We start from the raw sequence: 22,822 nt of genomic DNA on the forward strand, positions 1-22,822 counted from the left end.
GTGTAGCTTGATGTAGGTTCCTCTTTGATTTGTTCTTCTTGTAGGTGCCTTTATACAAGGAATTTCTTCTTGCTTTGTAGTCTTCCATGATGAATGATAGATGGTAGACCTTCTTGTCCTTGATGTGATTGATAATTCTTGGCTTGATGCTTCAACCTTGTAGATGTTCTTGGGATTCCCTTTCCTTGATGTGTCACCTTAGCTTTGATACCGCGTTGAAGAATCTAGGGAAATGGGGTATAGCGGGATTCTTCTCGACTTGAGAACAATTTGTGAAGCTCTTTTACAATTTATCTTGTTATCTTAATCTTCTTCTCTTCTTATTAATGCATGTGTGTTTACTTCGTCAAACTAGTGCCAAAAACATAAGAACAAGAACATAAGATGTTGGCTCTCTACCAGGGTAAAACCTCTCTCTCTCAGAGAGGAAAAGCCTTTGTAAATTTCTCTTATTGAAGCTTATTATTGGTCATTGCGAAGCCCTAGACCCTTGACAAGAATATCCTCCAAGCACAAGTCAAGTCCTTCCTCCTCTCTGCACTTTGTTTCTTCGACACTTCGTTCCCCGACACTGTGTCCTTCTTTCAACTTTTGATAGTCCTTGGTGGACTAGCTCTAAAAGAGACTCCAACCTTTTATCCTTAGTGAGATCCTTTACCAATGAAGAAACCTTCATTCTCTTGACCAACCGAGCCTTTTTCTTGATGTGAGGTTGTAGACTCAATGTACACCAAGTTTACTGCACCTGGGGTGATTTCCATCGCGATGAGACATGGAAACCCCAAATTTCCCGCACTTGGGAGGCTTTCGACAAGGCAGGACATGGAATCCCCAAATTCCACGAAATTTGGTGACTTTTATCGAGGAGGGACTGGGAGACCCCATGTCACGTTCCTATCCTAGTGGTAGTATTTCAACCACACATAAGCGAGTGTGACACCGCCATACCTTTCCCTTTTACCAATACTTGAGTACACGGTTTATGCCTACTTCAACACTCAGTCAATTTTCCAATAAGTGTTACTAACAATGCAGTGAAAATAGCTTACCATCAATTTATCTTCTTTAATTATTCTTTCAACCTGTCATGTCATGTGGTCATGCTACACTTCCTGTGGCATGCATGACACAACTCCACACCTGAACTGTGAACCTGTCCGCCTGACTTTCCATTCTGCGGCACCCAAACTCTACCCATTGGTGCGGTCCATAGTGAGGGCGCATGGCCTGTACGCAGTGCAGCCTGCCTGCTTGATCGGTAACCCACCCTGCTCTGCCTCTCTGCACTACCAAGTCTGACCCACCCACTATAATCTGCCTACCGGTGCGGCCCTCTTACCTACATCCTTCTCTTCCTTCTATTTTCGCCCAACTCCTTCCTTCGCACTCGTTCTACAATGTGGAAGTCTGAGTTCGATGTCCCTTCATTGAACTCCATCGTCCTTACTTATACGCATCCTTTCACCCAAGGGCCATGTCTCTTGGGGATAATAAGGGTTAGCTCCATCAACATACATACCCAACCGACCTACCACATAACCTCGACACACCCCATTCCAATGAACTGCCGCATCCCTTCATGTGCATCATCGCACCCATGGGTCGGCTCCAACACTTAGCTGATTACACCCATCGCTACATGTCGCACACCTACCCACGTCCTAACTCATCTTCACATGGTCACCTCTTTCATCTGGGCACCCAATAAGGGTTGATCGTGTGCCTTCCGTCGGTGACTTTCCCATCGTGCACTTATCAAGGGGCATGCACCCTGCCCAACATGGCGCGCCCGCTATGAGTGTGCCCATCACCGTCCCGCATAAGCAAATGTTGTGCCAAGTCTTTGCATAATTGAATGCTCACTCGAGTCTCATATAACCGAACGAGGGTGCCCATACTACGGGTTCAATCTTTCGACTCTCTCAGGTGCTCCCAACTCGAATACTTGACACCACAGGTCCCCCCTCGCCCGTACGTGGTAGAGGTTTCTGGCGCGATGGGACATGGAAACCCTAGATTTCATGCACTGGGCAGCTGTCATCATAGCAGTGTAGGGAAACCCTGCTTTCCCCACACTTGGACGGCTCCCATCGCAACGAGGCATGGAAACCCCAAGTTCCAGAGACAGACCAGGCAAGTGGTTTCCACCCCGCCGCGAAATGGAAACCCTGAGTTCGCAAGACTTGGGTGGTTCTTCATCGTTCTGCAACATGGAAACCATGAGTTCCATAAACATGGTGGATTTTAGTCGTGTTGCGACATGGAAACCCAAGTTCCCCACACTGGGGTCACAGTTTTCTCCTGAGCAGGAGATGGAGACCCCAGAGGTAGGGGTGATTTTAGGGGCGAATGTTCGCCCTTTGGCGAAATTAAGGGGTTTTAAATTTTTTGTGGGCGAAAATTTTGTATCATAGTACATTTTTACAAATCACCTCAAATAGCCCACCTTATTTTAAGGGAGAGGGTAAAAAAGGTAAATTTAGCCCTTGAAATTAGGAGTTACAACCTTCCATTCGCCCATTTTCAAGAATAGGTTTTATTTAAGTGAATCCATTCGCCCATTTTCAAGCATAGGTTTTATTTAAGTGAATCCTATGGGCCAAAGGCCCAAATACCATATTTATAAAAGAGGTATGGTAAATTAATAAAAATATAAATAAATGAGAGGTATGGTAAATAAATAAAACGTTTTTTATATTTACTCCATAAGTCACCTTATATACATGCAAGGGTGTAAACAAATAAAAATATAAGTGGAGGTATGGTAAATAAATAAAACATCTTTTTATACTTACTCAAAAGATATGGTAAATAAATAAAAATATAAATAAACTAGACGCATGGTAAATAAACAAGACCTCTTTTTATATTTAGTCCATAACCCTCTTTCTATTTATGAAGGCTCAAGAAAGAGGTTTTATTTAAGTGAATCCTATGGGCCAAATACCATATTTGTAAAAGAGGTATGGTAAATTAATAAAAATATAAATAAGTGAGAGGTACGGTAAACAAATAAAACCTTTTTTTTATATTTACTCCATAAGTCACCTTGTATTTATGAATAGTATGGTAAATTAATAAAAATATAAATAAACGAGAGGTATGGTAAATTAATAAAAATATAAATAAACGAGAGGTATGGTAAACAAATAAAACATTTTTTTATATTTACTCCATAAGTCACCTTACATTTATACTATGGGACAAATACCATGGACTACATTGTTATTAATACCATGCAAAAAAACATTATTAACCCTAATATTAGTATTAATAAAAATAAAAATGGCACATGGTATTGACCCATGGTATTCACCAAAAATGCACATGCTATTGACCCATGGTATTCACTTGGAATGTGACCTATTTAAATGGGGGAATTAAACCAGCATAGATCCATCTTTACTCTGTATCTACTAACCCCCAAGAGGTATCAAATATCGTGATATGCAAACTAGCATAGAGTGAAAAAATATTTGATCCAACCAAGAGTAAAAATGGATGTTGTAATTTAATGTATGTTAAACATTTTAGCTTGGTTAAAATAAAAATCAACTATTAATTTTATTAATTTTTATAAATTACTAATAGTAATTTTTAAGCTCGAAGTTTATGATAACCCATGGTATTCATGTGAGCATAGACTATTTAAAGGGGAAATTCTATCTTAGATCCATCTTAATTCTGGGTCTACCAAGTGCTCAGAGGGATAAATAGATTTCATCCCCCTAAGAGTGGTAGATGTGGAGTTAAGATGGATATAGGTTGGTTTTTATGATAATGAAGATATTAAATAGACTTAGGAAATTATATTGTAAAAACATCTTAAGGTGAATGGTTAAAGCATTGACATTGGACAAGTATATTTGTATACTTCTGTTTTAAACGGAAACAAATCCAGGGCTAAAAGGAATGGATTGATTGCAGTAGTCATCCTTCTATAACTTTCCAACATATGCTGGAGTAAACAGATTGTAATTTGGGTAATTTTTCTAATTGCAAACGGGAACATACTTGTGTATTGGCAGGGTGGTTATGAGGTCCCTAGAAGTGGAGTAAACAGATTGTAATTTGGGTAATTTTTCTAATTTCAAACAGGAACATACTTGTGTATTGGCAGGGTGGTTACGAGGTCCCTAGAAGTGATGAATTTGAATTTTTTTTGGTTTTATATATAGTATTAGGTTTTTTCTCATGCTTTGTTTGAATGGCACGGGTGAATTTTTTCCTACACACACTAGGTTATCGATATGTAATTTCGTTAATTTTGATTTCAAAAGATATTTTAAAGAAATGCAATGATTTCATTTGTGTATTCAATAAAGACAAGATTTTATATTGAGTAAAATATTCGCCATGTCTGGTGAGAGATTCCCCGAAACATTATATATACATATCATATTATTGATAAAATCTCCTTCCATTTTTCCTATATACCATGGAGATTCACCCATTTATTATACATGTAAATTTAGGGGGGGTTCTTAAAATTTTCCCTACCCAGAGGTTCTTGGAATTAGGCAGTTTCCCTGATGACATGAAACAGAAGCCCCTAGGTTCTGTGGACTTGGGCAGTTTTCTGTCATTCTACGGCATGGAAACCTGAGTTCTGTGCACTGATGTCATGATTTATGTCATGGCGGGACATGGAAGACCCCGAGTTTCCCATAATTAGGTGATTTCCGTCATGCCAGAGAATGGAAAGCCCCATGTTAGGTAGACTTGGGTGGTCGTTACCTCTCACGCAATGACATGGAAACCTAAAGCTCCCCAAACTTGGGTGGCCATTCCCTGTCGCGTGATGACATGGAAACCTGAAGCTCCTCGGACTTGGGCAAAAGTTTTAGCCACGACGTGAGCGACATGGGAACCCTGCATTTCCCAGACTTGGGTAGCAATTTTTGTCGTGACACGAAATGGAAACCCCGTGTGTCCACTGACTTGGGTAGCAATTTCCATCGCGCTGCAAAATGGACACCTTGAGTTCCCCAAACTTTGGTGGCTTTTTGTCACCCCACGACATGGAAATTTGAAGTTCCACAGACTCTCAGGCAATTTAGGGTGTGGCACGACATGGAAACCCCAGGTTTCCGAGAATTGGGTGGTTTCCATTAGTGGTTATGGTCGCACCACGACATGGAACTGTGATATCCCTAGACTTGGGCAGCAGTTTCGAAACACCCCAAGTTCCCTAGACTTGCGAGCTAGTTTGCATCGTCATGGAAATCCCAAGTTCCCTGCTTTGGTAATTGTTGAAAACCCCACATTTCCATCGTGTTGTAAAATGTGGTAACCCATGGTTCCATCAAGGGTAGTACATGGAAACCACAAGCTTCCCCAGACTTGAGCACCACCAGTTTTGGCCATGGCATGATATGGAAACCCTAAGCTTCCAAGCTTGGGTGCCAGGGCGCGACATCGAAACCCCAAGTTTCCCCAAGCTTGGGCATCGTCAGTTTCAGTCATGGCACGACATGGAAACCCCAAGTTTCCCAGGCTTAGGTGCCAGGGTGCTACATGGAAACCCCAAGTTTCCCTAGGCTTGGGCACCACCAGTTTCGGTCATGGCACAACATGGAAACCCCAAGTTTCCCCAAGTTTGGGTGCCAGGGCGCGACTTGGAAAACCCAAATTTTGGGCACGACGTGGAAACCCAAAATTTTAGGTGCCGGGGAGAAGCCCCAAATTTTAGGTGTCGGGTGGAAGCCCCAAATTTTAGGCATGACATGGAAACCCCAAATTTTGGGCATCAGGGCACAGCATGGAAACCCCAATTTTTCCCATGCTTGGGCACCTTTTTCGTCACAACGTGGAAACCAAAAATTTTGGGCACTGGCGCGCGACATGGAAACCCCAATTTTCTCAGGCTTCAGCGCCTTTTCCATCATGGCGTGGAAACCCCAAATTTCCCACCCCCAAGCAATAAAAAATTTCCGTCTAGAGGAAGAGGTAATGGCGTGAGAGTGGAAGGGTTCTTCGGATTTGTTTGTGACAAGAGAGAAGCTCTGAATCGAGGTGACCAAGGGTTGAATCTTAGTGGATCATGGCAGCAAGGCCACTCTTCCACTTACAATACCCTGCCATGTATTTAAGTAATCTGCAAAGGATTCTTCTCAACGACCATTTGGAATTGAACTTCAAAGTTGCCCTGACCAAGATGCTTCACGGTCACGGTTTTCAAATGACATGGGCCCCTGGGGGCGACAAAGAGATGTCGCTATTGTGGGTTGAGATACAGTTGAAGAGTGACATGCACCACTTCTAGTGTGGATTCTAACTTAGAGGCATTCAATCATAATCTGACGCATGGTAGCTTCGCGCCACTAGCTTTTCAACCAAGCGCGATGACCAATTGTGTGAATCAATGGTTCCTTTCGTACTAAGGTGAATTACTATTGCGATGCAGTTCATGAGTAGGGTAAAACTAACCTATCTCATGATGGCCTAAACCCAGCTCATGTTCCCTCTTGGTGGGTGAACAATCCAACACTTGGTGAATTCTGCTTCACAATGATAGGAAGAGCTGACATCAAAGGATCAAAAAGCAACAACACTATGAATGCTTGGCTGCCACAAGCCAGTTATCCCTATGGTAAATTTTCTGACACCTCTAGCTTCAAATTCCGAAAATCTAATGGATCGATAGGCCACACTTTCATGATTTGTATTCGTACTGAAAATCAAAATCAAATGAAATTTTACCCTTTTGTTCCACACGAGATTTCTATTCTCGTTGAGCTCATCTTAGGACACTTGCATTGTCTTCTAATAGATGTGCCACCCCAGCCAAACTCCCCACCTGACAAGGTCTTCTGCCTGGATTGACCCACTGAAATGTGCCTTAAGGCCAAAAATAGGGGTAGTGCCCTGCCTCCACCCCACGGAATAAGTAAAATAATGTTACAATTAGTGGTATTTCACTTGCACCGAAAACAACTCCCACTTATTCTACACCTCTCAATTCATTTCACAATGTCGGACTAGAGTCAAGATCGACAGGGTCTTCTTTCCCCGCTGATTCTGCCAAGCCCATTCCATTGGATGTGGTTTCACTAGATAGTAGATAGGGACAGTGGGAATCTTGTTAATCCATTCATGCGTGACACTAGTTAGATGACGAGGAATTTGGCTACCTTAAGAGAGTCATAGTTACTCCCGTGATTTACCTGCACTTGGTTGAATTTCTTCACTTTGACATTCAGATCACTGGGCAAAAATGGCATTGCATCAGCATCCGTAGGGACCCAGCGCTCTCTAGGCCTAGCCCTCAGAGCCAATCCTTTTCCCAAAGTTACGGATCCGTTTTGCCGACTTCCCTTACCTACATTGTTTTATTGACCAGAGGTTGTTCACCTTGGAGACCTGATGCGGTTATTAGTATGACCAGGCATGAACTATACTCGGTCCTATAGATTTTCAAGGGCCGCCGAGGGCACACCAGAAACTGCAAGACGTGTGGTGCTCTTCCAGCTACTGGACCCTATCTCTAGGTGAACCGATTCTAGGGTGGGCAAGCTATTAAAAAGAAAAGATAACTCTTCCCGGGGCCCTAGATGATGTCTCTGGATTTCCTAACATTGCTTCCTATCGCCATGTCCTGGTTTAGGAATATTAACCTGATTCCCTTTCAATGCTTGTGCAGAGTGCAGTCTTGATACAAGGCTTCCCCATATTTTAGGATCGACTAACCCTTGTCCTAGTGATGTTCACATGGAACCTTTCCCCACTTCATTCTTCAAAGTTCTCATTTGAATATTTTCTACTACTACCAAGATCTGCACAGGGGGTCAATCCACCCAAGCTCACACCTGAGGTTTCTCGATGAACCCCGCATCCTCCTACTCATGGGAGCCAGGCAGTTGCTCCGAAGGTCGAGTATAGGTTGCGTGCTTCAACGCCATCCATTTTCAAGGATAGTTGATTCGGCAGGTGAGTTGTTACACACTCCTTAGTGGATTTCGACTTCCATGAACACCGTTCTGCTGTCTTAATCAACCAACACCCTTTGTGGGATCTAGGTTAGCGCACAATTTGGCACCGTAACTTGACTTTCGGTTCATCCTGCATCACTAGTTTTTCATACCAAAAATGACCCACTTGGAGCTCTCGATTCCACAGAACAACTCAATGGAGCAGCTACACCCTCTTACCTATTTAAAGTTTGAGAATAGGTCAAGGGCGTTATGCCCCCGATGCCTCTAATCATTTGTTTTACCTGATAAAACTCGCGCGTGAGCTCCAGCTATCCTGAGGGAAACTTTGGAGGAATCCAGCTACTAGATGGTTTGATTAGTCTTTCGCCCTTATACCCAAGTCAGATGAATTATTTGCACATCAGTATCACTACAAGCCTCCGCCAGAGTTTCCTCTGGCTCCGGCATAGTTCACCATCTTTCGGGTCCCAACAGGTGTGTTCACACTCGAACCCTTCGCATAAGCTCAAGGTCGTTCGACAATGCACCCCCTCAAAGAGGGGCTCTCACCCATAAATTTCCTTACACCTCGTAGGTTTTCAAACCCACTGACTCGCACACATGTTAGACTCCTTGGTTCATGTTTCAAGATGGGTGAAATGGAAATCCTGCCAACCAACGCCATGAGCGTGTAGGTGCAGATGGCCTACCACAAGGGTGAACGCTTCGTTCCTCGACCACCGCAATGACAAACTAACAGGTAGTAATCCACTCGCACTTGTGATGATGCAGCAGCCCATGTTGGTTTGCACCTCAAGTCAAGCGGTGGACCAGCCTGAGCCATTCCACATCTGACCGAGATGCATCGACAGCCTCCATATGCTTCCCTCTTGGCAATTTAAAGCACTCTTTAACTATCTTTTCAAAGTCCTTTTCATATTTCCCTCATGGTACTTATTCGCTATCGATCTATCTCCCGTATTTAGCCTTGGATGAAATTTACCACCTAATTAGGGTTGAATCCCAAACAACCCGACTTGCCAATAACACCTCGTGATGCAATAGGGTCCTGGCCCGATAGGGCTCTCACCCTCTCAGGCACCCCATTCCAAGGGACCTGGCCCAGGTTTGCCACTAAGGACGCTTCTATAGACTACAATTCAGGTGACACTGCTGCCCGATTTTCATGCTGGGCTCTTCCTGGTTTGCTCGCCGCTACTAGGGGAATCATTGTAAGTTTCTTTTCCTTCGCTTAATTATATGCTTAAACTCAATGGTTGTTCTCGCCTGAGCTAAGGTTGCAAAGTTGGAGCTAAATCTGCCCTACCCAATGGGAGGACAAGGGAGAGCAAAGAAAGTTCAAGCGATGCCACACAAAGCCACAGAAGGCCTCGGGAGAAAATTGTGCTCAAAAACTCGATGATTCATGGGATTCTGCAATTCACACTAAGTATCACATTTCGCTACATTCTTCATCGTAACAAGAGCTGAGATATCCGTTGTCGAGAGTCATTTCCACGTATTACCAAAAAATCCACCACAACAATGAATAGGGGCAACCCCCACAACAAATGTAAGGCTAAGGACCAAAAGGAGGAAAGGAAGAAAAATGTATGAAAGAATGAGAAACAAAGGTGTCTACCCCCCTCACAGGAGGAGGTTCAAATAGAGAACAATCTCCCCGAGCCCCACACCCTCGCGAAAGGGGGGAAATGCATGGAACAACAATCAAGAAGGACTAAGGTGGCCACCCCGGGAGCTCGCACTGCTTTTAATCCTTCCTGAACACTAGTCCACAACAATTCCCCCTTTTCTCCATAAAGCTAGGGACCGAAAGGAAGAATGGAGATTAGACGTGGCTACTGGCTCACAAGGGAGTCTCAAACAAAGCACAAGCCTCCCAAGCCCCGTGCCTTCACAAAAAGGGGGGAATTGAAGGGGATGACGATCGAGAAGGACTAGGGTGGCCACCCTGGGAGCTCGCACTGCGTTTCATCCTTGCTGAACACCAATCCACAATAATCCCACCTTTTCTCCTTAAATCTAGGGGCCAAAAGGAAGAATGGAAGAAAACAACACGAAAGAAAGGGATATAAACCATGGCTACCGGCTCACAAGGGGAGGATTCAAACAGAGAACAAGCTTCCCCAACCTTGTGCCTTGGTAGAAAGGGGGGAATTACAGGGGACGAAAATCGAGAAGGACTAGGGTGGCCACCCTGGGAGCTCACATTGCGTTTCATCCTTCTCGAACACCAATCCATAATAATCCCACCTTTTCTCCGTAAAGCTAGGGGCCAAAAGGAAGAAGGGAAGAAAACAACATGAAAGAAAGAGAGATATCAAATGTGTCTACTGGCTCATAAGGAGAGGCTCAAACAGAGAACAAGCTTCCCCAACCCCGTGCCTTTGCAAAATGAGGCGAACTAAAGGAGACGACGGTTGAGAAGGACTAGTGTAGCCACCCCGAGAACTTGCACTACTTTTCATCCTTCCTGAACACCAATCCACAACAATCCGACCTTTTCTCTGTAAAGCCAAGGGCCAAAAGTAAGAAGGGAAGAAAACAACATGAAAGCAAGAGATATCAAATGTGGCTACCGGCTCACAAGTGGAGGCTCAAATAGAGAACAAGCTTCCAAAACCCCATGCCTTCGCAAAAAGGGGGGAACTGCAGGGGACAATGATCGAGAAGGACTAGGGTGGCCACTCCAGGAACTCACACTGCTTTTCGTCCTTCCCGAACACCAATCCACAACAATCCCATCTCTTCTCCATAAAGGTAGGGGCAAAAGGAAGAAGGGAAGGAAACAACACCAAAGAAACAAAGATCCCAAGAAAAGAGAGAAGCTCAAAAACACACCGTGTAGATGTTCGCTAACCAAAAACAAATCATACAAGGCACCCAATCAAAAATCATCCCACCTATTCACACCCTCCCACATACATTATGGCACAACGCCCTTTCTAGTTTACAACATAACGAACAACAATCAAAAAACCAAGCAAATAAATCACAACCTAAACATAACCACTGGAAAAGAGAAGGGCCGTGATGAGACCAGTGTCTGGAGAACGTTACTGAGAGGTAAACAACCTCGCAACCTGGCACAAGGCTTCAAATGACAAATAGACTACTAATAACAAACCCACCCCGCTATTGTACCCCTCCGTGTACAAAACACCCAACAACCTTTCCAGCAAGAAAGTCAATGGGGGTCAAGAATCAAACTCCAAAGAGGAGTTTTCACGAGCTGACACTCAATATTGGAGAAAGCCACGGGCCACAAATACATCGATGGTGCAAGGCCACTAAAGAGAGGAATGTCCGCAAAGTGCACACCATGAAACAAAGAAATGACCAAGTCCCACAAAACTCCCACAATCCAAAGGGAGGAACAAAGACACAACCCACTATTTCTTTTTTCCTTAGAAGGGGATTGGCTCACAAGAGGATGAGGAATTCCCTCAATGGAAAAGTCACGAGATAAGATTGCCACCCTCATGCCCATTGGACGGGAAAATTGCGATCTCGATGGAGCTCAGACCGAGGGAGGGGTTTTTCATTACCTGGACACCCAACCCTTCCATGAGGGCATGTCGAGGAACAGTTGGGAGGACTAGGGTGGCTAGCCCAATGGGTTGAATCACTCTTCATCCATCTAATACTGACCCTACCATGACAATTTCCCCTCACGGAAGGTTTGAGCTACTAGGCGCACATGAAACCACTCCCTCCACCCAACCACCAGCAAAAAAGCTCACCCAAGTACCACATCAACCACCGCCGCCTTTCCGAGAGAGCCAACTATGGAAACCCACACCCTTGTCCCATGCCTTCAAATGAACAAAAGACCGAGCACTGCTGCTACGAATGAGTTTAAATTTATCCATCGTATTTCCCAAGCACCTCAACTGTAGCAACCATGCTTGGCCGAACAGATCATCAGAAGGGCTCTTAAGAAACAAGCTTCCGATCCCCCCTACAGAAATACATTGGGGAGAAGAAAAACAAAGGATGGGTGGGACAAGCACAAGCATGGATTGCAAGCACACACACAAAAAAACAAGCGTTACCTCAAGACAAGCAACCAAAAATGTTCTCGCCAAACACCAAACCTGCTCCCCTAGAGACACACCACACAGTCCCACATTGCAATCATAACCCAACCAACCTGAACCAAAAAATAAAACCCATGTTATCAATGATCCTACCACAGGTTTACCTATGGTAACCTTGTTATGACTTCTCCTTCCTCTACATGATAAGGTTCAATGAACTTCTCACAAAGTCGACAGTGGCGAACCACCATCATTGATGCAATCCAAACACTTCACTGGATCATTCAATTGGTAGGAGCGATGGGTGGTGTGTACAAAGGGCAGGGACATAGTCAACACAAGTTGATGACATGCGCTTACTAGGAATTCCTCATTGAAGACCAATAATTGCAATGGCTTGTCCTCATCACGATGCAATTTGAGAAGATTTCTTGATCCTCTCGAACCAGGAAGAAAAATTTGTTGGTTGTATCAGTGTAGCATGCATGTAGCCCAGAACATCTGAGGGCATCACAAACATATTATTGACTGAAACTTCGATGGCCTAAATGACCATAGTCCCTCTAAGAAGCTGGCCACGAAGGGGAACCTCTGTGTAGCTAGTAAGCAGGCTGAGGTCTCATTCGTTATCGAAATGAACTAGAAAAATCTCTCCAACAACTAAGAACGATCATGCACCACTACCTATAGAATCAAGAAATAGCTCTGGACCTGGTAATTTTCCCTGTGTTGAGTCAAATTAAGCCACAGGCTCCACTCCTGGTAGTGCCCTTCTATCAATTCCTTTAATTTTCAACCTTGCAACCATACTCCCCCCAGAACCCAAACACTCTGATTTCTCAAAAGGTGTTGGCGAAGTCCTTAGAGCAACATTCGTCGATCCCTGGTCGGCATCGTTTATGGCTGAGACTAAGACAATATCTGATCGTCTTCGAGCCACCAACTTTCGTTCTTGATTAATGAAAACATCCTTGGAAAATGCTTTCAGAGTGGTCCGTCTTTCATAAATCCAAGAATTTCACCTCTGACAATGAAATATGAATGCCCTCGACAGTCCCTATTAATCATTACTCCAGTCCCAAAGGCCAACACAATAGGACCGGAATCCTATCAAGTTATTCCATGCTAATGTATTTAGAGCATATTGCTTTGAGCACTCTAATTTTTTCAATGTAACAGTGTCGAAGCCGTGACCCAGCTAATTAAGGCTAGGAGCATGCCACCGACAAAAGGGACGGAAGGGTAGGTGTGTAGGTTTTAACCCTGTACAGAAATTACTTGCATACGAATTCTTAAACAAAGAAAATAAACAATGCGAGAGCATAACCCATAAAACACATATGCACAGAGATTTTTCCCTAGATCCCAAAACCGGGACTACCAGCTTGATTTTTCATTATGTTCCTTTCAATGTTACAATACATATTTATACATGCCGAAGCATCCAATACCATGGACCAAAAAACCATTGCGTCCAATACCATGTGCGAAGCACAAAACCATAGGTAGGTTCGCCCAACCTAATATAGGGTCCAAAAAAAAAAATTTCCCGGGGCGCTGCCCCGCACCCCGTAAAGGGGGGATACCCGCCCCCCTCAAACCCCCCGGCTGCGCAATCGGCGCAACGAAGGGGGGCTTCTGCCCCCGTTTAACTACGTAGGTTAGTCGTGGAAAGAATATAACACAACCCAACAATCTCCCACTTGTTGTTTTCTTTCCACACGGGGCCACAGGAGAGCTTAGTCATTTTTCCAGCCCTGAAACACCCATTGTTTCTCTACACCAAGAGAACTTCTCAGAGCTCACAGATTTTGTCAATGCATCTGCAGTATTCTTCGAAGTGTCCACCTTTACCAGCAACACCTTTTTGTCTTCTATCATATCCCTCACAAAGTGATACTGAACATCAATGTGCTTTGTCTTTGAATGATAAGCAGGGTTCTTTGCCAAGAAAATTGCACTTTGGCTGTCACAGTCTATTCTTATAGCTCCCTGTACTAACCCCATACTTGAACACAATCTCTGCAACCAAACTGCTTCCTTGCTTGCATGAGTGGCTGCCATGTATTCTGCCTCTGTAGTTGATAGTGCCACTACAGATTGTTTCTTACTCATCCAACTGACTGCACCTCCAAATAGGTTAAACACATACCCACTTGTAGATCTTCTATGATCCAGATCTCCAGCCCAGTCGGCATCAACAAAACCATGAATATCCAACACTCTGTCCAATCCTAGTCTTCCTTGGTAGCACAAACCATAATCACTAGTGCCACACAAATACCTGAAAACCCGCTTCACTGCTGTCCAGTGCTCCTTCCCAGGTTTTGACACAAACCTGCTCAATACTCCCACTGCATGTGCAATGTCTGGTCTAGTACAGACCATTGCATACATCAGGCTACCGACTGCACTTGCATATGGAACACGGGACATGTCCTCTTCCTCTTCTTGTGTCTTGGGACACTGTTCAGCAGATAACCTCAGACCTACAGGAATAGGAACCTTCACCGGTTTACTATCCTGCATATTAAACCTCTGCAGTATTGTCTCGACATACTTCCTCTGGTTTAACCAGAGCTTCCTCTTTACCCGATCTCTTTTAATTTCCATGCCCAAAATATAGTTTGCAGCACCAAGATCTTTCATGTCAAATTTGGAGGACAATTGGGTCTTCAAATCCTGGATAATTTCTTTGTCATTTCCAACCAGCAACATATCATCCACATATAAGACCAGATAAATAACACGGTCACCAATTAATTTAAAATACACACAATGATCTGCTTTGCTTCGGGTGAAGCCAAGTCCCCGTATAAATGTATCAAATTTCTGATACCACATCCTTGGTGACTGTTTTAACCCATACAGAGACTTCTTTAACTTGCATATCAGTTCTTTCTTACCCTTCACCGCAAAGCCTTCAGGTTGCCTCATGTAGATTTCCTCTTCCAAATCCCTGTGAAGAAATGTTGTCTTCACATTCATCTGTTCTACCTCAAAATCAAAAGCAGCAGCAACAGATAAAAGTAATCTAATAGAAGCTACCTTGGCAACAGGAGAAAAAATATCACCAAAATCAATTCCTGGCACCTGGGAATAACCTTTTGCTACCAACCGAGCTTTGTATTTCTCCACCTTTCCTTCTGCATTAGTCTTCTTCTTGAACACCCATTTGCTACCAATGGGTTTCCTTCCAGCCGGCAACTCTACCAGATCCCAAACCTCATTTTTGTGCAAAGATGCCATTTCATCAACCATGGCCTCTTTCCAGAGTTTTCCATCCTCTGAATCCACTGCTTCCTTCACAGTTCTGGGATCATCATCAGTAACAGACAAAGCAAAATTTGAACTGAAAGCAGATGGACTATACCTTTCTGGCTGCCTTCTTTCTCGACCTGATCTTCTCACAGCCGGAGTTTGTGGCTCTTCATCTTATGATTCCTCCTCTGCTGCAAAGTCTGATTCTTCCTCCTTTGGCTCAAACTCTATCTTCTCAGGTTCCTTTGGTTGGACTTCAGATTGAATAACATCTTTTACCTCTCTGAACACCACATATCGGCTGTACACAACCTTCCGTGTGATTGGGTTCCAAAGCTTATAACCCTTTAAACCATCCTTATACCCAATAAAGATGCACTTTTCAGATTTACTATCCAACTTGGTTCGTTTCTCCTTTGGAACATGTACATATGCATCACATCCAAATACCCTCAGATGTGAAAGAGAGGGTTTCTTACCAGTCCATACTTCTTGTGGAGTCTTATCCTCCAACGCTGATGAGGGTGATCTGTTGATCAGGTAACGTGCAGTATCCATCGCCTCTGCCCAGAATTCATGTCCTAACCCGACACCACTGAGCATGCTTCTTGCCCTTTCCATCAACGTCTTGTTCATTCTTTCTGCGACTCCATTTTGCTGAGGTGTATATGGAGTAGTCTTCTGTCGTGCTATACCACACTTCTTACAAAATTCTTCAAATTCCTTGCTGCAAAATTCTCCACCATTATCTGTCCTCAGCACCTTTATCTTCTTCTTTGTCTGATTTTCCACCAAAGCCTTAAATTCTTTAAACCTGTCAAAGACTTCAGATTTCTTCTTAAGGAAATATATCCATGTATTCCTTGAGAAGTCATCTATGAATGATACATAGTACACAGACTTACCCAGTGATGGAACCTTCACAGGTCCAAACACATCACTGTGCACAAGCTCTAATATCTGTTTCGTCCTCTTACCACCAGAGGGGAAACTCACTCGATTCTGCTTCCCATACACACAATTTTCACAGAAATCAAAATCCAGAGAGCTATCATTCATACCTTCTACCATACATTTGCCATGAAGTATTCGAAGGCCCTTCTCTCCAATATGTCCAAGCCTTTGATGCCACAACATGGTCTTCTCTCCAGAGACCACTAGATTTTCTACTCCATTTTCAGGAACCATAGAACTATTTCACCCATCAACAACAGTGCTACCTTGCAGCTTGTACAGAGTTCCAATCCGAACTCCCCGCATCAATATCAGTGCTCCTCGAACCATCTTGCAAGTATCTTTCTCGAACACCGTCTTTACACCTGCATCATCCAACTTGCTTACAAAAATCATATTTCTGGCCAATGCAGGAATATGTAGAACACTCGGAAGTGTTCTAACCCTTCCACCTTGCAACTTCAACTTTACTTTTCCCCGACCAATGATTCTAGCCTTCCTATCATCTCCTAAGAAGACATCACCACCATCGTATTTCTCATACTTGTAGAACCACTCTCTATGGGGAGTGAAGTGAAAGGATGCACCTGAGTCAATCAACCATGCCTCATGATCTACATGTGTACTTGAAGAAGCCAAGTACACATCCCCACCTTCATCTGAGGTGGTTTTCGCCTCTGCAGAAGGAGCATCATCAGATACCTTTCCTTTATCAGGAGATTTAGATTTACAATCCCTTCTGAAGTGCCCTTCCTTTCCGCATTTCTAGCACACCACCTTTGTAGGTTTTCCTGGAGATTTAGATCTCCCACTCGATGACTTATTTTTGTTTCTGTTCTGGGACCGTCCTCGTACAGACAAGGCATCACCATTCTGGTTGTCCATATTCTTCCGTCTCATCTCCTCCATCAGCAAGGCTGATACTATTTCATCAAACTGCAAAGCAGTTGCATTGCTACCTATTGCAATAACCAGACTATCCCACGAATCTGGTAGAGAACACAATAGACTGATGCACTTATCTTCATCTGAAATTTTAATATCAACAGATAATAATTGACTTACCACAGTATTAAACGCATTCAGATGCTCTGTCACCGAGTCTCCATCTTTCATCCTCAGGTTATACAGCTTTTTCCGCAGGAACAGTTTATTCACCAGAGACTTAGATTGGTACAAAGTCCCTAACTTGACCCACAAAGCCTTTGCCGTAGCTTCCCCTGATACATTCAGCAATACTGAATCTGAGACACACAATCGTATTGTGCTCTTTGCCTTCCAATCCAATTTCTTCCATTCTTCATCGGTCACTTCCGATGGTTTAGTACCCGGATCTACCGCGATCCACTGATCTTTATCGACCAATAGATCCTCCATCTTGAGTTTCCACAACTCAAAACTCTGACCATTGAACTTCTCAATCTCGATCTTTCCACTGCTCGCCATCTTCTTTCACCACCAGAATCGATCTCGCAGATCTCCCACTGAACAGGGTCTACCACAGGCCCGAGCGAAACCCCTGAGCAACAAAGGCGTCCCCTTGAAGCCAAAACAGCTCCGATACCAAATGTAGGTTTTAACCCTGTACAGAAATTACCTGCATACGAATTCTTAAACAAAGAAAATAAACAATGCGAGAGCATAACCCATAAAACACATATGCATAGAGATTTTTCCCTGGATCCCAAAACCGGGACTACCAGCTTGATTTTTCATTATGTTCCTTTCAATGTTACAATACATATTTATAAATGCCGAAGCATCCAATACCATGGACCGAAAAACCATCGCGTCCAATACCATGTGCGAAAATCATGCACAAAACCATAGGTAGGTTTGCCCAACCTAATATAGGGTCCAAAAAAAAAAATTTCCCGGGGTGCTGCCCCGCACCCCGTAGAGGGGGGCTACCTGCCCCCCTCAAACCCCCTGGATAGCTGCCCCCCCTGTGACCCCCCCGCTGCGCAATCAGTGCAACAAAGGGGGGCTTCCGCCCCCCTCTAACCCCCCGTTTAACTACATAGGTTAGTCGTGGAAAGAATATAACACAACCCAACAAGGTGCACACCGAGTAGGTGGACCGACCTTTATGACCCAAGATCCAACTACGAGCTTTTTAACTGCAACAACTTCAATATACACTATTGGAGCCGGAATTACCACGATTGGTGGCACCAGACTTGCCATCCAATGGATCCTTGTTAAGGGGTTTAGATTTTACTCATTCCAATTACCAGACTCGAGGAGCCCAGTATTGTTATTTATTATGACTACCTCCCCATGTCAAGATTGGATAATTTGCACACCTGCTACCTTCCTTGGATGTGGTATCTGTTTCTTAGGCTCCCTCTTCAGAATTTAACCCTAATTCTCTATTACCCATCACCACCATGGTAGGCCTCTATCCTACCATTAAAAGTTGATAGGGCAGAAATTTGAATCAAGCATTGCCAGCACAAGCTCTGTGCAATCTGTCGCATTATCATGATTCACCGAAGAAGTGGGTAAGCCCAGACTAGCCTTTTATCTAAAAAATGCATCCCTTCCAAAAAGTCAAGACTTGGTGCACGTATTAGCTCTAGAATTACTACGGTTATCCAAGTAGTATGGTACCATAAAAAAAACTATAATTGACTTAATGAGCCATCTGCAACTTCACAGTCTGAATTAGTTCATACTTAGACATGCATGACTTGATCTTTGAGACAAGCATATGACTATTGGTAGGATCAACCAGGTAGCACCCTCCCACTTCAAAGGGAATTTCGGGGTGCTCTCTTACTAAGAGCCAATCTGAACACCCATCAAGTCAAAGAGATAACAAAATATCATGTAAAACTTTTATGCCTTGCACCTCTTGCATCCCAAGAAGGAAGCACACGCAACATGCCAAGGACATGGCGAACAAATGGGTAGACCTTCTGAGCCACAATGCACCAAGGCCACTTTGGAGTTTGCAACCACGCCCCAACCAACAAGAAATCGAGTGATCGCTAACTCACTCCCTTAGAAATTCCGCCAAAAGCCTCCACGCCCTGCACCGAGGCCACCTAGGAGTCGACTCGAATAGCAACAACAGTGGACCTTGATCTCCTAATCGCCTGCGGAAACCTTGATGCAAAGGAAATAAATGGAGAATGACCAACCACGCAACCTATATATTATAAATGAGCCCCAACCCTCCCTGCCCCACACCAAGGCCACCTAGGAATCCACCCAGACAATAGAAACGATGGATTTCAATCTCCTGATCGCCTGTGGTAGCCTCGATGCGAAGGAAAAGGAAGGAAATAAAAAGAGGATGACTGACTGCAAATCCTATCATAGAGAGGCCATACAAACCTCCTTGCCCCACATCGATGCCACCTAGGAGTCTACCTGGATAGAAACAACAATTGATCTTGATCGGATGATCACCTACAACAGCCTCAACACAAAGGAAAGGGAAGGAAATAATACAAGACAAAACGAGCCTGCAACCTCCCTTAGAAATTCCCCGCAACCCTCCCCTCCCCACACAGAGGCCACCTAGGAGTCCACTTGGACAGTAGCAATGATGGACCTCGATTGCATGATCGCCTGCAACAGCCTCAATGTAAAGGAAACAGAAGGAAATAAAACAAGACCAACTGAGCCCACAAACTCTCTTAGAAATGCACCCCGACCCTCCCCGCCCCACACTGAGGCCACCTAGGAGTCCACCCAGACAGCAGCAACGGTGGACCTCGATCACTTGACCAAGTATGGCAACCATGATACGAAAGCAAAGGAAGGAAATAAATGCAAATCAAGAGGCTCGCTACACAATACAGAACATATCTAAATAAGAGGAGGGTTCAGGTAGCTCCACACCCCACGCACCCTATGTATAGGCAACCTAGGAGATTGCCCACAACTTTACTAACTGGACAATGAATAATTTTCACCTACAGCCACCCCTACACAGAAGATGGAGGTCGAAGCATTCCACTTCAAAATCTTTCTTCCAGATAGCCCCCACCATCAACATAGCAAGCCTCCTCCCCATTGGACCATGAGCACATACACAATTGAAACAACCAATGCCCATAAACGTTGTGACTTAACATTTCCAACCACAAAAGCCTGCCATGCATGTGAGATGCAAGGACAAATCCAACCACTCGATCAAACATATGGCCCAACACATCTATAAAAACCTCAAAGCCAATGCAACCACGGATGATGTGCACTTTGAAAGGAATTCCAACCCTTAACTTTACAATAAGGAGAACAGCGCCTCACATCGCCTGACCAAAAAGAAAGCAAGAGGTAGGGTAGGTGGTTTACAACCAAAACCCTTCCATGTTCCTCTTAAATGTATGCATCTCAACCGATAATGCCAACACAGAAAGAGTACAAGCACAAGAAACTGGCACCATAAACAACCGAACGGTGAAGAGAATAGTCGTCACAGGGAGCCACACCACAAAAACCCATACAACTATGAGAACTTAGACCAGAAGGGGAATTGTTCACATATGCCTCCTGGGACAAGCATGGCCAACATTACCACTCATGTGCTACCGAGTGGGTATGGAGAGAAGATGAAAATCGACCACCCTACAAATGACCCAAGGCCATTATTGAGGAAAACCCAAAAAACCAACTCAATTGCGAAACCACCTTTCACACGAAAAGGAAAACCCTCCCCACCAAATAAGGAGGAGGTTAACAATATAACAAGGAGACAATTTCAATGAAGCCACACATGGCTACCCAGCCCAATCAAAATTTTCTATTCGCAACAACCGAGGGGCACGATAGCAACATAGGCACGACAGAGTTTTGGGGTTTCCATCTGGGACCACAACAACGAAGGCTCAAATGAGTGCCGAGAAAACTTTAACATTTTTATTGTTCGAATGGGCAAGAGGGACAAGGAAAAGCATGGCCAACATTAGCAATCATGTGCTACTGAGTGGGGATGGAGAGAAGATGAAAATCGGCCACCCTACAAATTACCCATGGCCATTTTTCAGGAAAACCTGACAAAACAACTCAATTACCAGCACACCTTTCACACGTAAATAAAACCTATCACTTGTATCATTTGGACAAGCATAAAGGACCAAGACAAGCCAGGGAGCCACACCACAACAACTCATAAAACTCCAAGAAATTAGAGAGCAGAAGGGTAATTGTTCACATATGCCTCCTGGGACGAGCATGGCCAACATTACCGCTCATGTGTTACCAAGTGGGGATGGAGAGAAGATGAAAATCGGCCACCCTACAAACAACCCAAGGCCATCGTTCAGGGAAACTTGAAAAAACAACTCAATTACCAACCCACCTTTCACACGAAAAGAAAACCTGTCACTTGTATCATTTGGAGGGGCACGAGTTGACCAGGATGAGCTAGGGAGCCACACCACATAACCCATACAACTCCAAGAACTTAGAGAGTAGAAGGGGAATTGTTCACATATGCCTCCCGAGACAAGCACGACCAACATTATCGCTCATGTGCTACTGAGTGGGGATGGAGACAAGATGAAAATCGGACACCCTACAAACAACCCAAGGCCATCATTCAAGCAAACCCAAAAAAACAACTCAATTACCAACACCTTTCACATGAAAAGAAAACCTGTCACTTGTATCGTTTGGATGGGCACGAGGGGACCACGATGCACTAGGGAGCCACACCAAAACAACCCATACAACTCCAAGAACTTAGAGAGTAGAAGGGGATTTGTTCACATATGCCTCCTGGGACAAGCATGGCCAACATTACTGCTCATGTGCTACCAAGTGGGGATGGAGAAAAGATGAAAATCGGCCACCTTACAAATGACCCAAGTCCATCGTTCAAGAAAGCCCAAAAAAATAAATCAATTACCAATGTACCTTTCACACAGAAAGCAAACTTGTCACTTGTATCATTTGGATGGGTAGGAGGGACCAAGACGAGCCTAGGAGCCACACCACAATAGCCCATACAACTACAAGAACTTGGATAGAATAAGGGGAATTGTTCACATATGCCTCCTGGGATGAGCATGGGAAACATTACCGCTTATATGCTACCAAGTGGGGATGGAGAGAAGATGAAAATCGGCCACCCTAAAAATGACCCAAGACCATTATTCAGGCAAACCAGAAAAAACAACTCAATTACCAACCCACCATTCACACGAAAAGAAAACCTATCACTTGTATCATTCTGATGGGCACGAGGGACTAGGACGAGCCCAGGAGCCACACCACAAGAGCCCATACAAATCCAAGAACTTGGAGAGCAGAAGGGGAATTGTTCACATATGCCTCCCAGGACAATCATGGCCAACATTACCGTTCATGTGCTACCGAGTGGGGATGGAGAGAAGATGAAAATAGGCCACCCTACAAATGACCCAAGGCCATCCTTTAGGAAAACCTGAAAAAACAACTCAATTACCAACCCACCTTTCACATGAAAAGAAAACCTATCACTTGTATCATTTGGATGGGCACGAGGGACAAAGACGAGCCTGGGAGCCACGCCACAATAACCCATACAAATCCAAGAACTTGGAGAGAAGAAGGGGAGTTTTTCACATATGCCTCTTGGGACGAGCATGGAAAAAATTATCGCTCATGTGATACTAAGTGGGGATAGAGAGAAGATGA

At 44.1% G+C, this 22,822-nt stretch overlaps 3 pseudogenes; all 3 read right to left on the reverse strand.

Annotated features, from left to right (window-relative positions):
- Positions 1-6,005: 6,005 nt before the first annotated feature.
- LOC149168374 (25S ribosomal RNA) lies at positions 6,006-9,214 on the reverse strand (annotated as a pseudogene).
- Positions 9,215-9,282: 68 nt separating this feature from the next.
- Positions 9,283-9,424, reverse strand: LOC149168375 (5.8S ribosomal RNA; annotated as a pseudogene).
- A 2,691-nt stretch (positions 9,425-12,115) lies between these two features.
- LOC149168376 (18S ribosomal RNA) lies at positions 12,116-13,500 on the reverse strand (annotated as a pseudogene).
- Positions 13,501-22,822: the final 9,322 nt, after the last annotated feature.

Source organism: Pinus tabuliformis, chromosome 4_2, assembly GCF_031772625.1.
Source record: "Pinus tabuliformis cultivar Carrire ecotype Pingquan chromosome 4_2, CPIR1, whole genome shotgun sequence".
NCBI classification, from domain to species: domain Eukaryota; kingdom Viridiplantae; phylum Streptophyta; class Pinopsida; order Pinales; family Pinaceae; genus Pinus; species Pinus tabuliformis.